The following is a 12,497-nucleotide window of genomic DNA, read 5'->3' on the forward strand; positions in this document are numbered from 1 at the left end:
GCCCAATTGCTTACAGTGGCCATCCTAGGTGAGGGAAAATCCCTCAGGAGCCAACAGGAGCCAACTACAAGGAGGAAGCACACAACTTCTGCCCAGTAAAAGTCTGTAAGGAGGTATCAAAGCCCCTCTTTCTGTAGTACTTCTTAAAGTTCTTTTGTTGTTGATCACACAAGGGCTGACAACATCTGTTTGCTGTTAGTTCCACTTCCTTAAAATGCTTCCTATGTGCACCTGATTACAGCACGGCTATGCCTTGCTTTGGCTATAGTAAGTAACCCATTGACGCAAGTAAGATCTTCCTTTCGTCGCTTAAGTCTCCGTTCTCCTTCGGGCTTCACACAGTGCTGAGTGCATGAAGCTGTGGGATGAATTCTTTATCAATTAATTTGGTTAGACTGCATATTTGATGACCCTCCACGATCTCAAGCTTGATAGCTTTTTTTATTGTACAAATCTACAGATGATGAAAAAGGAGTCGTAAGACGATAAATATAGGAGTTTGACAGGGCTGCACTTTTTTTTGTGGTAAGGCTCCTGTTTTTGTCCAGTTCCCTCTACATCTAATGTTTCCTCAATTTGTGTTTGTCCTCTGGCTGTCGGATACAATTGGAAACTGCTCTAGCGTTGCTTACTTCTAGTTCAGAAGGGATATGACCTAGCCATTCAAGCTGGATCGTCCTTTTTCAGGCAGTGCCAGAGTGATGAAGATATGGTCGGTCCGTTTGTGTGTTAACGTCGATGCGCTAAAACAACGGATTGGAATGCGTCCCAAAATAACCAGTGTCTGAGATTAATTGAAGCATTCCACCCATTGCTTTTTGTTCTATCTTGGAAATCAGCCACTCTCCTCCCCCCAATATCTCTTAAATCACCAACCAAAATCTAGAAAATAGGATACCTTATCAAATGTTCAAGTTCGGTGTACCGAGGGTACAACGATGCTTTGCAGGTATCAAGGATTTCCTGTGGAGCTACCACGAATTATACAACTTTAGACGATGCCTTTTGCAGACTGGACTTGAGTAGATCAGTGAATAGCAGATTTTTCTTGTCCTATATTAGGGAGGGGGCAGATCAACAATGTCATTTAAATATGGAGTCCATATTCAAATAAATCAAAGTTGCTGCTATAACCAGGCAAGTGAAGTATACAAAAAAGGATGCTGTACTGCTTTAATTCATCTCAGCCACTGGTAATTACTTTCCACACCATCCACCTCAGTTTGGCAAGGGATCCTCACATATTGAAAAGGTGTTAATAAAATAATTGGGGACAAATAGCTGGATGACTTGGAAAGCATGGAGCAAAGGAGAGAGAAACATTTAAATCGAGGGGGTCATTTTAATTGCTGAATGGTTTTGTGTAAATAATGTTTTAATACAATATAAAAAAATAAACTATACAAGAAAAACTTGAAAAGAATTTAAAAATAACTTGTGATTCCAATGCACATATTTCTTCCCACAGGATAATGACGAACAGTTTGATGGCAAGCTATAATGGAAGCGATCAGGGTCTGCTGCAAAACTGCTTCAGAGTCCATACATCATTGCTTTGTGTAATTGTCAACATAAGAAATTAGCTCTGTGTTGTTAAGCATTAAAGGGCCCTCAGTGCGGTACATTTTGCATTGTGGTGATGTACCAGGGCAATTACCCCAGAGATTGTATTGGGAATGCTGTCTAACATGAGTGATCTGCCACGTGCGCAGGAATGTATCACTATAATGGGATTTGTAACACATGCGGAATTAGAGAAAACAAGGAAAGTTGTAGATTGGTTCTGCTTTGCGAGGCCGCTCCTGTGCTTCTCTTAGGTTCATTCTCCATGTCAGCCCTATGTCCCAGTTAAGGAGAGAAAGGGAGGGTCTGAAATGGCAACAGAAGGTAGACTCATGGACAGGCTTGAAAATATCCCTGCTAAAATGAGTTTTGAATATAAACTTAAAGATATGGCACGCACATTTATATATTTGGGGGCAGATTTATCAATCTTTCATGCAACACATTGCAGCAAGCCGCCTTGCTGCGCTGCGTGTAAGTGCAGAAATGTACTGTATTTAACATTATATGGCGCATTCCTGTCCTTTCTTAGTGGTGGCACACTGTTGACTGCCTAGCGCCAACGCAGGCACCCTTGCATCAAGGGACATCTTCCGGCACAAAAACAATCCTGAAAGGCATTTTCCTCTTTCTATATGTGCTGCGGAATGGAGCACACATAGAAAGAGGAAAACATGAGAAGACAAAGATATTTCTCCTTGTTACGCCTCACCTGGGAGGCGTAGCATTTTGACACATTCCCAGGTCTACAACTTATGGTAAAGCTGGGAAGGCTCCAAAATCCATGGGCGGATGCGTAAGAACACCCACGCTCCATCCATGGAGCGCCTCCCTGGGTCAGAGTAACACAAGGCAGAGATTTGCACTGCCTTGTGTTACTCCAGATTTCTCAAGCCATGCAGGGGGCCTTTCGTGGCTTGATAACTTAGGTTTTGTAACTATGTCACTCTAGGTGTAAAAAGACCGAAAAAAGGTCCAATCACAAGGAACAACAGAAAAGCCCTCCATAACCAACCAGTCAATGGATTTGGAATGTTGAACGATTCCAACAGTAATAGAGGCCTCTTTTAGGATCTCATGAGCGTAGTCTCATACGTTCTTCCCAGAAGTAAAGCAGAAGAGATCCATCTTCAAGCATATCTGGAAAAGTGTGTAATCCTTTTCAATCAATCAATCAATCAAGGACACTTATAAAGCGCGCTACCTACCCGTAGGGTCTCAAGGCGCTGGGGGGGGGGGGTGCCGCTACTGCTCGAACAGCCAGGTCTTCAGGAGAGGTGGTCTTGGGTCAGGCGCAGGTTGGTCGGGAGGGAGTTCCAGGTCTTGGCGGCCAGGTAGGAGAAGGACCTTCCTCCTGTAGTCGCTCTTCGGATGCGGGGGACGGCGGCGAGGGCGTGGTTGGCTGATCGGAGGTGGCATTTGGGAGCGTAGAAGTTGACTCGGCTGTTGAGGTAGCTCGGGCCTTGGTCGTGTAGGGCTTTGTGTGCGTGGGTGAGAAGGCGGAAGGTGATTCTTTTGTTGACGGGAAGCCAGTGAAGGTCTCTCAGATGTCCGGAGATGTGGCTGGTTCGTGGGATGTCGAGGATGAGTCTGGCTGAGGCGTTCTGGATCCGCTGGAGTCTCTTCTGGAGCTTGGCGGTGGTACCGGCGTAGAGGGCGTTGCCGTAGTCCAGTCGGCTGGTGACGAGGGCCTGGGTGACGGTCTTCCTGGTCTCGGTGGGGATCCACCAGAAGATCTTCCGTAGCATGCGTAGGATGTTGAAGCACGCCGAGGAGACGTTGTTGACTTGCCTGGTCATGGAGAGGGAGGAGTCCAGGATGAAGCCCAGGTTGCGTGCATGGTCTGTCGGTTTGGGTGCGGTGCCCAGGGCGGGAGGCCACCAGGAGTCGTCCCAGGCGGAGGGTGAGGAGCCCAGGATGAGGACCTCCGTCTTGTCCGAGTTCAGTTTCAAGCGGCTGGTCGTCATCCACTCGGCTACCTCTTTCATCCCTTCGTGCAGGTTGGCTCTGGCGGCGGCGGGGTCTTTGGTCAGGGAGAGGATCAGCTGGGTGTCGTCGGCGTAGGAGATTATGCTGAGGTTGTGTTTGCGTACGATGGCCGCGAGGGGGCTCATGTAGACGTTGAAGAGGGTGGGGCTCAGAGATGATCCTTGAGGGACGCCGCAGATGACTTCGGAGGCCTCTGACTTGTACGGTGGTAGGCGGACTCTCTGTGTTCTTCCGTCGAGGAAGGAGATGATCCATTCCAGCGCCTTGTCCTGGATTCCGATGTTGCTGAGGCGCCGTGCTAGGGTGCGGTGGCAGACCGTGTCGAATGCCGCGGAGAGGTCTAGGAGGATGAGGGCCGCTGTTTCTCCGTTGTCCATCAGGGCTCGGATGTCATCGGTGGCGGCGATGAGGGCTGTCTCGGTGCTGTGATTGGCTCGGAAGCCGGACTGTGAGGGGTCGAGGGATCCGTTCGTCTCGAGGAAGGCGGCCATCTGCTTGTTGACGGTCTTCTCGATGACTTTGGCTGGAAACGGGAGGAGCGAGATGGGGCGGTAGTTCTTGAGGTCGGTGGGGTCCGCTGTTGGTTTCTTGAGTAGAGCGCTGAGTTCGGCGTGTTTCCAGCTCTCAGGGAAGATGGTGGTGTCGAAGGATGTGTTGATGATGTCTCGCAAGTGGGGTGCGATGACAGCGTCGGCCTTGTTGAAGACTTGGTGAGGGCAGGGGTCGGTCGGTGATCCGGAGTGGATGGAGTTCATCGTGCGGATGGTGTCTTCGGTGCTGATCGGGGTCCAGGCGTGGAGGGTGGTGGTGGGGGGTGGTTGTTCGGTCATGGTGTGCGTTGGTTGGTTGTTGAAGCTGTTGTGTATGTCCGCGATCTTGTTGTGGAAGTATGAAGCGAGGGAGTTGCAGAGGTCTTGCGATGGGGTGATGTCGTTGTTTCCTGCGCTGGGGTTGGAAAGCTCTTTCACGATGTTGAAGAGTTCCTTGCAGTTGTGTGCGTTGTTGTCCAGCCGGTCCTTGAATGCTGTTTTCTTGGCGGCGCGGATCCCCCTCTTCCAAACATTTCCTTCAACACACTTCTGGCTTTTATCAAAAGAAGTGCTTCAATCCTTCAGCATTTGGAATTTGGTTTTGTCAGGAGTCTCAGGCTCGCTGCTCTGAAAGACCAGTCCGCTTCTCTGACTTCTTCAGCCAGCTTTTTAGGTCTGGCCTTTTACTGTTTGCCAGACCTTATGTGATCAATATAAAAATCATTTTAGGAAATAATACTGAGAGGAGTGCTCTTGCTCCATCCAAGTGTGGATTCCTTTCCTTGACTATAGATATTGATTGGAAGGGAGCTGGGTGCTTCTGCTTAAAAAGAGGGCTTTTATTGCACCTTTTGCATTGTGCGAAAGTTTATGCTCACACAGCAGAACTAAGTTGTTTATAGTGACATATTCATTGAGTTATGACACAGGCAGTAGGCTTGATTTATTTATCATGAAAAGCATACATGAAAGCCTAATGGCTTTTAAGTGTTCATTGTTATTAAAGTGTATCAAAGCCTGCAGACTGGTATTTTGTTAACAAGAATTACAGATCAATGTTCTAGGAATGGGTTTTGCCGTTAGTTTTCACCCTGTGTCAAAACCTGTGGGCAGAAGATCTGCACTTAGATATTCCTTATTAGTCCTCTTAGTAGGTGTACATATTCTTTTGCCAACTGCCACTTTGTGCATATTTGTGATTTTCAGGCTGTATGCCTGAGGTCTTTATGGTGACAAATCAGTGATGGAGGCTACAGGCCTGATTGGTTCATTGGGAAAGGTAATGTCAGATGACACAGGTCAGATTTCTTTATTACTAAAGTTAGATCAAATGTAGAAGGCCCGACTTACTTGCTGCTGAATGTACATATTGAGGCCGATAGGTGTTTGAGGGTGGATTGTTTTTACACTGTGTTGAGGGCTGGAGAGTGATATTTTGTTACATGGAATGTTACAGAATAATTTAGTAAGCAACACGTCTGGTATTGGTTACCCCCTCGAATAAACTCTTGGGGGTAGAAGATACACATCATGATAATCCTTGTTAGAACGTCCTAAGTGTTTGCCAACAGATATTTTTTGAAAATATGTCATGTTGAAGCCTGTTTGCTTGCTGCCTGCCTTGAGGGAAAGCTTATGCCTTATCTATCAGGCCTAAGTAACAGGTCTATTTCATATTCACCACATGACAGGCGGGGACTTTCCATTCCAATATGGTCGCTAAGTTTCTGGGTTTTACTTTTTCCCCTTTTTTCACCTAAAGATTGATAAGCCCATTGCCACTGGACTGAAGTAAGCAGTTGCCATGGCTGAATGGTCTCACTTCAGTGCACAGTGGTCCTGGAAGTACCTAACCGGTGCACCTCTAGCCGCTCAGTTCTTTCATGCCACAGCACTCCTCTACCCCTTCTGTCCATCTCTCCAATTCCCATTCTCCCGATATCTCCTTCTCATCTTTCACTGGAGACTGCACAGCGACAAGAACAGTGCAGCATTATGTGACTCCTCCCTCTGCTGAGAGAGCAGCATGTAAGAGCGTCGGCCTAGCCGGTTAATCTTAGCTGGGCCTTCCGATCACTGCTCCACAGTGCTTATGAAGGTGACATGGCGGACTCTATGTATGAAAAGTTCCAAACAATGTTGTTCCCTCAATTCTTCAACACGGCCCAGTGTCTCATCTTTAGTGGGCCTTATGATCGGCAGCAGGGTTCACATCAGACACTCCGAGCTGTTGTATGATTGTGAAAAGTTGCAAATTGTCCAAGATTTCTCTCATGAGGCTGCAACTTCCCTTCACGCCTCACCTTGATACATTTCCTTCACAGTGGCCACCATCTGAGAAGGAAGTTCCGGTGCCTGTAACAAAGGTATGGGATCTTGGGATCCGATTCAATTCTAGATTCATTTGCACTTCAAGAGAATCAATTGGCAAAGATTGTCAACTACTATCTGGGCCATCTTTCTTCACTATATCATCACTTTACACAAGATGCTGCACCTTGCAGGACCAAAAGGTGGCAATTCTCTTTTATTCTATTGCACCTCATTGTGAATTATAAACATAGCTGCAAATGTAAGGAAGTTATGACCAGTAGCTCCTCACTGCCATGTCAGTACAGAGCCCAGACACAGTCCGTGCGATTTATATCCATCCCCTGGATTGTGCCCAACTACTGGAGGAGTAAGACCAAGTCAGTTCTGCTAATGCTTCACAATCCTGATCAGCATCATTTCTTACCATTCCAATAAAGCTCTGCCAATGCATTTCAATCATTTTCCACTCCCTACTTCTCTTGTTCGTAGATCCCATCCAGTATTTCGAATAAAGTTCAATCCAAGCCGGCAGCACCGCTTCTGTAGAACTGAGGGCCCTATAGAACTCTTTCAATGCACATTAGCCTGACTGTTTAATGACATAAATCAATTTATAACAGTTTATATTGTATACTACTGATAAAAATGTTACATTGTTCAACCAAGAGATTGTTTTTCTTTTCCTTCGACTGCCATTACCTATACATTTTTTTATGCATCCTTCTCCCAACCAGGGCTCTTTCTGTACACTAAGCTGACTTTGCCAGTGCCCGAGGCCTGCCTCTTCTTATAACCAAGAGTCTAAATGACAAACGGAAGAACCAATCATGAAGGTGTGCTTGTCAGTACAACCCTTTACAATGAGGCTAGGTCACATCTCCATTCATGCTTTCAGTATCATTTGTAGTAAGGATGTCATCAGAGCTACTAAGGAACCAGAGAAGGTTCTCACCAGCAATATCTGCATCAACATGGCTTTATTACTTTCTTGCAATTAGAATGCATTTTATGATCGGGGTTCATTTTTGTTCTTATCAGTGCAATAAAAAGACTACTTACGAGGGAGGAGCCTAGCGCGCAACCAAGATGGCCGCGTAGGCTTACTGCTCTCGAGGGCCTCCGCAACCTCCCACGTCTATCCTGACTTAATCCTGGTTTACTCGACGGGCTTTTGCAGATGAACTTGCGCTGAGGTGCCACCCGTTTTCCAAATTCGGATCGGACACCGGGACCCGGAATGGTTGCACTCCGAAGTTTGCGGCCTGCTCTTGCCTTGGTCCCGATCTCGAGCTGGTGAAGTGCCCGGGTACGAAGTGAACAACAGCGGCTGGCTGCTTGACCTGCCACGGACCCCGCGCTTTCACTTTCGGTTTCAAGATTGCTCTCTGATATCGGCCGAGAGACTCTGGTGTTTCAGAGGGGCGCGGACGGCGAAGTGTCTGGCCTGACTCTCGGATTATACGTGGGCCGACTGTCGGCGACGGCTGTGCTCAATTGGATTAGCCACTTGTCCCCCCTTTTTTTCCTGGTGCGGGCGGGTGCCGGCCTTGGTGGCCTCCAGACGATGACGGGGAGACTAGACGGAGACAAGTCGAAACCCAAGTCAACCCGGAGGGGTGCTTATACCCAGGTCAACAACATGGATCGATATGCGCAGGTAAAGGGATCCCCTGGTAGCTCGCATAAATCGCCTGAGAGGTCTAAGGAGGTCTCCGGCCCATCGTCGGACTTGACCCTGCTGGACGTTATGGGCGCCATTGAGGAGATGAAGACCGCTGTGGGTCAGCAGTTTGATACCCTGGCTCAAAAACTGGACGCGGTCCTGATCGATGTGAACTTGGTCAGGGCAGACCTGTCCAAAACTAACGAGCGGGTCGACTCCTTGAGTCAGGCGGCGTCGAGTCTAACTGTGGACGTGGCCGCCCTGCAGACGGAGGTCCGTAGGTTGCGGCTAGCCAGTGATCTGACGGACCGTCGGCTTGAGGACTCTGAAAGCAGGGCTAGACGGAACAATGTCCGTATCATTGGAGTGCCGGAAAGATCGGAGGAATCCGCTGCGGATCTTTTTGTTGAGGATCTGGTGACCAATCATCTCGCGCCCAAGGGACTGAGCAAGTTCTTTGCGGTGGAGCGGGCCCACAGGATCCCGGGTGGTGCGCCCAAGGTGGGTGCTCCCCCGCGGCCTATAATCGCCCGACTCTTTAACTTTCGGGATAGGGATGCTATCCTTCAGGCGTCGAGGGTTGCCGGGCCGCTGAAGTTTGAGAACTCCAATGTCAGCTTTTACCCGGACTTCACGCAAGCGGTCCAGAAACAACGGATGGGATTTTTGGGAGTCAAACGGCGCTTGAGGGACATGGAGATGAAATATGCGATGTTGTTCCCGGCGAGGCTGCGGGTTGAGTTCCAGGGTCGTTCCCACTTCTTCGACTGGCCGGAGGCGGCTGGAGACTGGTTGGATGCCCTGCCTCGGGGACGGGATCGAGACAGTCGGATGGAGGAGAGCGGACGGGATTTGGTGAAGCAGGACTAGAACTTGGTTCCTGGTGATGGACTGAACTGGTAACGTTTTGTACCTTGGCTCAACTGGACCCTAGATTTGCACAATATGCCCTTCAAATGCCCGGGGGTTGTGGGGAGCTTATTGGGGTCCTTTCCTCCTTCTGGGGTTCTTTTTGTGGTATATGTTAGGGCGACAGGCACACTGCGAGTTGGGGGGGCTGTTAGGGCTCAAGCAGGGGTGCAGGGCGGGGGGAGTTGTGGTTTTGGGATTGTGGGGGAGGGGGGTTGTTGGGGATTGTTTGTTTGTTTCGCAAGGCAATGTGAAGTTCTTTGCTGACTTATCCGGGTTGTGCTTTCCGGGATGTGGGTATCATGCATGGGAGTGGGATGGAGGGTAGGGGATTGAGAATCCTTTCGTGGAATGTGAATGGACTTGGGGACAGGATCAAGCGCGGGGTGGTGCTGCAGTTTTTGAAGCGGATTTCGCCCGACATTGTTTTTCTGCAGGAGACACACGTGATTGGGAACTCCTTCCATGCACTAAATAGGAGGGGCTATCGCCTTGCCGCTCACTCTGGTTTCACTTCTGGCTCTAGGGGAGTGGGCATTTTGGTTAGGGCCTCTCTCCCATTGGAAGTTGATGAGGTGCTTCACGATGATAGGGGGCGCTATGCGGCGCTGGTGGGGAGATGGGAGGGTAGGACTATCTCGCTCGTCGCTGTGTATGTGCCACCGGGGTTACAGACGGCTACATTTGCTGATTTGGGGTGTTTGGTCCTGGGACTCCCTGGGGGGGTTCTGGTGTTGGGGGGTGACTTTAATGCCGTTGTCTCCGGGTTGGAGGACCGTCACCCCCCCAGGGATCTCCCTAGGGCCCAGGCCTGGTTGGGTGGCTTCTTGGACACTTTGGGACTGGTAGACTGCTGGAGATTGATGCACCCGGGTCAGGCGCAATATACCTTTCACTCAGGGGCCCATGGGAGTCTCTCGAGACTTGATTACATGCTTATGCCGGCGATCCAAGCCGGGATGATTGGGGAGGTGCGTCATTTAGCCCGGGGTATTTCTGATCATTCCCCTATATGGTTGCAACTGAAGGTTGTCCCTGGGGCGGAGGGGAGAGTGGCACCCATTAGCCCCTGGTATCTCCGTAACCCTAAGATCCGTGCGGACCTGGTCAAGTCAACTGATCACTACTTTAATGATAATGTGGGGTCGGTGCCGTCGGCCGTCTCCCTATGGGAGGCTTATAAGGTGGTGGTCAGGGGGCAGGCCTTTTCCCTTATCTCCCATGCTAAGAGGTGCGAGAGAGCAGAGGTGGTTCGCCTGGAAACTGAAATAGCTGAAATGGAGGAGGACTTGGAGCGGGGAGTTACTGATGAGAAAGTGCATGTTCTCAGCCTAAACAAACTGATTATAGAGCGCTGGTCACGGAAGCCGCTAGAGGGATGAGTAGAGAGCAGCAAGGACGACTGTATGATGTGGGGGATAAGACCAGAAAGTTGATTGCTTGGTTGAATAAGAAGGAGAGAGCGAGCAGGGTGGTGCTCGTTGTGGAGAAACTGGATGGAGTGCGTGTGACTGACCCGGTGGAAATCGTTGACTGCTTTGTGGCTCATTTCCGTGGGATATACTCTCCGGTTTCTGTGCGTTCGGAGGAGGATTCTCATCTGTTGCTTAGAGACATAGCACTGCCAACCCTGTCGGAGGCAGATGCAGTATCGATGGAGGCGAAGTTGTCGTCAGATGAGATCGCTCTGGCCATTCGCTCGATCGCATCGGGTAAAGCTGTGGGTCCTAATGGTCTTCCCATCGAGCTATATAAGTTGCGTCCCGATACGATAGCGCCGCATCTTCGGGACATGTTTTTCGCGGCACGTACGGCGGGCTTCCTCCCCCCCCGACCAGCGCCTTGCCAACATAGTTGTGATACACAAAGAGGGGAAGCCGCGAGATCGCTGCGCCTCCTATAGGCCCATTTCGCTGTTGAACGCAGAACCCAAAATTCTGGCCAAGGTATTGGCTAATCGACTGGTTCGGGTCGTGGGCGACTTGATTCATCAGGATCAGTCCGGTTTCATACCTCATCGGAATACCGCTCTAAATTTGAGGCGATTGCACGGCGTGCTTGCTAGAGCGGACTTCATACGTGAGCCGCCCATCTTGGCATCTTTAGATGCTACTATGGCGTTCGACACTTTGGAGTGGCCATATATTTGGGCCGTGTTGGCGAAATTTGGGTTCGGCCCTGAGTTTATTGGTTGGGTACAATTACTATATGCGGACCCTCTGGCTCAGGTGGTGGTGAATGGGAGGGTATCGGCTCCCTTCGCACTGGGGAGAGGTACGCGGCAGGGATGTCCATTATCGCCCCTCCTCTTTGCACTTTCTTTGGAGCCTCTCGCCGCCTGGTTGCGTTGGGAGCCGTCGTTGCGAGGCATTAGATGGATGCCGGAGTTTGAAGACCGTGTCTCCCTCTACGCGGACGACATCCTCCTGTATCTCACCTCTCCTCGACAGTCGCTAATTGTATTGGTGGACGTGCTGAATTCTTTTGGTCGCAACTCTGGCCTGGTCATCAACTGGGCCAAGTCATGTGTTTACGTCCTCTCGGGCGAGGCCCCCCTCCTGCCACGGGATTGCCCTATCCAGATTGCTACCCTGGGGTTTAAATATTTGGGAATCTTTATTTCACTGGATCCCACGGTCCGCTATGAACGAAACCGTCTCCCTCCCCTCCAGCGATTGAAGGCCGACGTCGCGAGGTGGCGACGACTTCCGCTCTCGCCACTCGGACGTGCGACATTGTTTAAAATGATGTCGCTACCTCGCTTCTTGTACGCTTTGCAAAATACGCTAGATGTCGTGCCAGCCCGTTATTTCCGGGAGGTTGAGGGTCTTCAGCGCCAATTGTTTTGGGACGGGCGGCCGCGGATTGCTCTCGCCAAGTTGACGCTCCCCTGGTACGATGGGGGGGTCGCACTCCCCGATATTAAACGATACTATTGGGCGTCCCAGTTGGCGTCGGTAAACCACGGAATATACGGTCCTGCTTTGAATCCGGCCTTCGAGATGGATACATTTTTGCTCCCGGGTGGGGACTATAATAGAGCGCTGTACTCGGTGACCCCGGACTCACGGTTGACAGGACCCACGCAGGTTGCGGTGCGTGTGTGGCATGCGGCGAATGCTGCGATGGGGTGGAGGGATCGCTTGACTCGGGCGACGCCATTGTACGCCTCTGCGCGGTTGGGCTGTTTGTGGAGATCGAAAGGCTTTGAGAAATGGGATATGATTGGTATATGTAACGTGGGTGATCTTTGGGCGAAGGGGTCTTTCAAAACGTTTGAAATGCTTAAAACGGAATATAAATTAAACGATAGAGAGTACTTCCGGTATGCTCAAGTCTACCATGCACTGAGTTCGGCTTTTCCGGACGTCGCTACTATCCCCGAGTACTCCCCACTGGAGGATAGAGTGTTGGATGGGTACGTGCCCGACAGCACTATTTCTCTGATTTATAAGAAACTCATTAATGATCGCGCGAACTTGCTGCTCCGTCTGCGGGAGGCATGGACGGGCGATGGCTTGGAACTGGAT

The 12,497-nt window shown here is 50.1% G+C and overlaps 1 protein-coding gene across 2 annotated transcripts in view; it reads right to left on the reverse strand.

The window, feature by feature from the left end:
* Positions 1-12,497, reverse strand: part of KCNH1 (potassium voltage-gated channel subfamily H member 1) — a 1,587,102-nt gene that overhangs the window by 921,054 nt on the left and 653,551 nt on the right. The gene's annotated exons all lie outside the window — the stretch shown is intronic.

Source organism: Triturus cristatus, chromosome 6 (assembly GCF_964204655.1).
Source record: "Triturus cristatus chromosome 6, aTriCri1.1, whole genome shotgun sequence".
NCBI lineage: Eukaryota > Metazoa > Chordata > Amphibia > Caudata > Salamandridae > Triturus > Triturus cristatus.